Raw genomic sequence first — 5,995 nt, forward strand, 5'->3', positions numbered from 1 at the left:
TCCTCTTCTTTTGACTTGCATCAGCCTCCTGTCATATTGTCTGCCTATCTTGGAATTCATTAACCTCCATAGACTGTGGGCCAGCAGCTTGCCATTTTACTTGCTGACATTGAATTTGTCATCATCTTCATTCCATAAGCCAGGAGTTGTTGTGTGACCTGCCAGTAGTGGATTGGTCAGCTCCTGCAGCTGTGTAAGTAAGCAAAGGCCTTCAGCGTGTTGGTTGTTTCACACACTTGGGACTTGCCAGCCTTTCCAAAAACTTGAGCTATTTCCCAGAGATAAATATGTACATGCATAAATGTGTTTCACTGGTTTTTCTTTCTACAGAGCCTAGCCTAACACATTTGGTACCAAAAGTGGCTCTTGAGGAAAAAATACTAAGAACAAGTTTCCTAAATTAGTTCTCAAATCTGGGCAGGCTTAAAGGTGCTGATGACTGCCTCCTTTAGTAAAGAGAACTCTTCTAAGCCAAGCTAAGAGATGGAATGTTAATAGTCAAAATACGACCACCAGTAGATCAAGTATCAGTGAGAAGAAAGGCACTGGATGATAGCATGTTTGATATTTTCTGCAGTTTGTCAGAATGATAAGTATAAAGAAGGTAGTTGGTTGGTCTACTTATGCTAGATAATGTGGTGAAAGAAAGAAATGAGCCCAGGATTGCAAGGTCACAACTCAATCACCATATTAAAGACCTGAAAGATATTATGCACTAAAAAAAAAAAAAACCAACTTTTTTCTTGAAGTAACAGAGGTGATTTTGCCAAAAAAACAAACCCAGAATCTTATCATTAATGCCTGAATTATAAAACCCATTGTATTCCCACACTTGAAGGGTGTCTGAATTTCAAGTGATATCATTGATTTGGGGGGAAAAAAATGGAATTCTGAAGTTGGAATGAGGACATATGGGAAGATAATCAATAAGGTGGGGACAGTGAGTCAGTAAATTCTGTTGACTCACTTCTGCCAATAGAACCTGTCCTTTTTCCCCCTCAGATGACATTAATTGTGCTGTGCATGATGAGTTTTTGTCTGAGATATTACCTGAGACCTCGTCTGAAGCATCACTTGAGTCAGATGCCTTACAAGACATTGCTGAATGTTCCCAGTAACCATCCATACCAATAATTTCCTCTAATAGATCTATAGCTAACCTTAAGGCCTAATGAGCCCCAAAACATGAAATACAAAGTATGACTCAGGAAGAGGTAGGCTATAATCCCAAAGAACTGCTTCCTTTGTCTATCATGCACAAACACATAGAAACCTGGAAAATACATGTGGGGATAGCTATTGAGTCAGCTCTGACTCCTGGCAACACTATGCACAAAAGAACAAAAAATTTCTGGATCTGCACTGGCCTTACAATCCTTGCCATACCTAAACCCATTGTGGCAACCACTCTGTCAATCTATCTTGTGGAGGGCCTTCCCCTTTCTCACTGACCCGCAACTTTACCAAGCATGATATCCTTCTCTAGGTAATGGTCCCTTTGGACACATGACCAAATACAAAGTAAGTGAGACGGTATCTGACCATTTTCACTTCCAAGGAGTATTCAGGCTGCACTTCCTCCAGGACAGATTTGTTAGTTCTTTTTACAGCCCATGGTATTTTCAGTACTCTTCACCAACACCACAATTCAATAGCATCAACTCTTCTTCTGTCTACCTTATTCATTGTCCAAATCTTACATGATATGATTCAATCACATTGGAGGCAATTGAAAATACCATAGCCTGGGTTAGGCTCACCTTCATCTTCAAAAAGACATCTTTGCTCTTCAGTACTTTAAAGATGTCTTTGTACCAGAATTTGACGGTGATATATGACATCTGATTTCTTGACTGCTGCTTCCATGGGTGTTGGTTGTGGAACCAAGTAACATGAAATCTTTGTCAACTTCAATCTTTTCTCTATTTATTATGAGGCTACTTATTGGCCCATTGTGTGAATTTCTGTTTTCTTATGTTGAGGTGTAATCCATACTGCAGAGTGTAGTCTCTACTCTTCATCAGTAAGTGCTTCAAGTCATCCTCTATTTCAGCAAGCAAGGTTGTGTCACCTGTGTATCACAGGTTGTTAATGAATCTCCCTCCAGTCTTGATGTCCTATTCTTCTTTATATAGTCCAGGTTCTTGGATTATTTGCTCAGCATACACATAGAATAAGTGTGTGAAATGATACAACCCTGACACACTCCCTTCCTGACTTTAAACTATGCAGTATCCCTTCGTTCTGTTCAAATGACAGCCTCCTGGTCTACGTACAGGATTTCTCATGAGCACAATTAAGTGTTCTGGAATTTCCATTCATCTCAATGTTATCCATAATTTTTTTATAATCCACATAGTCAAGTGCTTTTGCATAGTCTATAAAACACAAGTCAACATATTTCTTCAAGTGTGATGTTCTTGATGTCATCCCACAACTCATCTGTTTTTTGGTCATTGGTGTTCAATGCAGGAGCTCTGGAGGCATAGTGCCTGAGACATTCGACTGCTAACCAGAAGATTGGTGGTTCAAACCCACCAACCACTCCTTGGAAGGAAGATTGGGCAATCTACTTCTGTAGTGATACTGGCTCAGAAACCCAATGACAGATCGCTGAGGGTTGGATCCAACTCGATAGCAGTGAGTTTAGTTTTTGTTTTTGTTTGGTGTTCAATGCACCAAATCTATTCTTTAGATGGTCTCTAAATTCTAGGGATATCATCAAGGTCATATTTTGGTTCTTGTGAATTGTATCAATTGGCTTTAGCTTCATTTGAATTTTCATATAATCAGTTGATGGTCTCTTCCACAGTCAACTGCTGGAGTTGTTTTTGGCTCAAGATATTGAGCTTCTCCGTTGCCTCTTCCCACAGATGTACTTGATCTGATTCCTATGTATTCAATTTGGTGAAGTCCATGTGTACAGCCACTATTTAGGTTGTTGAAAAAAGGTATTGGCAATGAATACGTCATTGATCAAGCAAAATTCCATCATGCAATCTTTCTATCACCAGGTCCATATTTTCCCACTACTGGTGCTTACTTTTTGTTTCCAATTTTTGGATTCCAATCATAAGTGATAATCAACACATCTTGACAGCATATTTGGTCAATTTCAGACTTTAAAAGTTGATAAATAACTTTATTTCCTTGTCTTTGGCTTTGGTGATTAGTGTGTAAATGTGAACAATAGCAGTATTAACTAGTCTTCCTTGTAGGTATATGGATATTATCATATCACTGACAGCACTGTATTTCAGGATAGATCTTGAATTATCTTTTTGATGATGAATGCCACACCATTCCTCTTCAATTTGTCATTCTGGAACAGTAGATCATATGGTTGTCTAATTCACAGTGGCCAAAACCAGTCTCCTTCAGCTCACCAATGCATAGGATATCAATCTTTATGCATTCCATTTCATTTTTTATTACTTACAATTTTCCTAGATTCATACTTCGTACATTCCATGTTGTAATTATTAATGGATATTTGCAGCTGTTTGTTCCCATTTTAAGTCATGCCACATCAGCAAATAGAAGTCCTGAAAACTTTACTCCACCTACATCATTAAGATTGACTCTGAGGAGACAGCTCTTCCTCACCTGAGGGACTCATCTTCTGGCACTGTATTTGACAAGGTTTCAGGGCTATTCATAAAGTTTATATAATATAATATATAAACAATAATATATCAGACAGTGTTTCACTGCTTTTCATACAATTATTACTGGCCAATTCTTTGAGACATGGATAGCCCCTTCATTCTTCTGACTCTGTCTTAATCTAGAACCTCTGCTGAAACCTGTCCACCATGGATGGTCTGCTGATATTTGAAATCCCGGTGGCATAGCCTCCATCCTCACAGTAATAGGCAAGCCACTACAGTACAACAAACTGACAGACCAAAGGTGGGTAATGTATGGAGTTAGGGAAAAATGGGAAGACACTCAATGAAACGGATTGACAGAGCAGCTGCATTGATGGGCTTAAGCATAGCAACAATTATGAGGATGGCACAGGACCTGGCATTGTTTAATTCTGTTGTACATAGGCTTATTATGAGTTGAGGCTGACTAAATAACACCTTAAAATCACATTCCATGCAGCCACAAGATGCACCTTTTACCCATGAAGATAAGTTTCAGTGGAGCTTCTAGACTGCGACTAAGAAAAAATGTAATCTATTTTTAAAAATCTTATGGATCCCAAGAGAGCACTCCATGACTTGCATGCTTTGGACATATCAACAGAAAGGACCAATTGATGGAAGAGAATATCATGTTTGGTGAAGTAGAGGGCCAATGGAGGTAAGGAAGACTCTCTGTGGATGTTGTTGTTGTTAGGTGCCATCGAGTCATCTTCGACTCATAACAACACTATGCACAGCAGACAGAAACACCACCCAGTCCTGAGCCAGCTCCATGATTCTTGCTATGCTTGAGTCCATCACCATTGCCACCATGTCAATCCATCTCATTGAGGGCCTTCCCCTCTTTCGCCTATCCTCCAACTTACCAAGCATGAAATCTTTCTCCAGGGAATGGTTTCTTCTGACAACATGACCAAAGTATATGAGATGAAGTCTGGCCATTCTTGTCTCCAAGGAGCATTATGTATGCACTTCCTCCAGGATAGACCCGTTAGTTCTTCTAGCAGTCCACAGCACTTTCAACATTCTTTGCCAATACCACAGTTCAAAAGCGTCAATTCTTCTTTGGTCTTCCTTATTCATTGTCCAGCTCTCACATGCATATGAGGTGACTGGAAATACCATGGCTTGTGTCAGGCACACCTGAGTCCTCAAGGAGACATCTTTGCTCTTGAGCACTTGAAAGAGGTCCTTTGCAGAAGATTTGTCCAATACTATACATCGCCTGATGTCCTGACTGCTGCTTCCATTGGTGTCAATTGCAGAACCAAGCAATGTGAAGTCTTTGACAAATTCAAACTTTTCTCCATTTATCATAATGTTGCTTATAGGACCAGTTGTGAGGATTTTTGTTTTCTTTATATTAAGATGTAATCCATACTGCAGACTGTATTCTTCAATCTTCATCAGTAAGTAATTCAACTCATCCTCACATTCAGCAAGCATGTTTGGTCAATTTCAGACTGCAGATGTTGATAAAAATTTTCAATTTCCTCATCTTAGGTTTTGGTGGTTGGTGCATAAATTTGAATAATGGAAGTATTAATGGGTCTTCCTTGTAGGCATATGGATATTATTCTATCACTGGCAGCATTGTACTCCAGGACAGATCTTGAAACATCCTTTGTGATTATGAATGCTACACCATTCCTCTTCAATTTGTCATTCCTGGAATAGAAGATCATATGGTTGTCTGATTCAAAATGCCCAAAACTCATCCATTTCAGCTCCCTAATGGCTAGGATATCAATCTTTATGTGTTTCATTTTATTTTTGACAACTTCCAATATTCCTAAATTCATACTTCATACATTCCATGTTCTGATTATTAGTGGATATTTGTAGCTGTTTCTTCTCAGTATGAGTCGTGCCATGTCAGCACATGGAGGTCCTGAAAGACTTACTTTATCCATATCATTAAGGTTGGTTCTACTCTTATGAGACAGCTCTTTTCCAGTCCTATTTTGAGTGCCTTCTGACCCAAGGGGCTCATCTTCCTGCCCTGTGTTAGGCAATGTTTTCGAGCTATTCATAAATTTGCCCCGTAATGTATCAGACAGTGTTTCTCTGCTATTAATAAGATTTCCCTTGGTCAATTTTTGAGAAGTGGATGGTATCCTCCTTCTTCCTAGTCTGCCTTAGTCTGTAAGCTGCTTTGAAACCTGTGCACCATGTGTGACTCTGCTGGCGTCTGAAACATCACTGGCACACCCTCAAGCTTCACAGCAATGTACAAGCCTTACAGGATGACTAACTGACATACAAGTTTGTCTCCCTTAGCTGCTGGAAACCTCTGTGGCCTCCTCTTACTTAATTCCTACCTGGAACCTGTCACTCTGTGG

The sequence above is a fragment of the Orycteropus afer genome, unplaced genomic scaffold (assembly GCF_000298275.1).
Source record: "Orycteropus afer afer isolate SDZICR_OR568_19922 unplaced genomic scaffold, OryAfe1.0 scaffold00799, whole genome shotgun sequence".
Classification (NCBI taxonomy): domain Eukaryota; kingdom Metazoa; phylum Chordata; class Mammalia; order Tubulidentata; family Orycteropodidae; genus Orycteropus; species Orycteropus afer.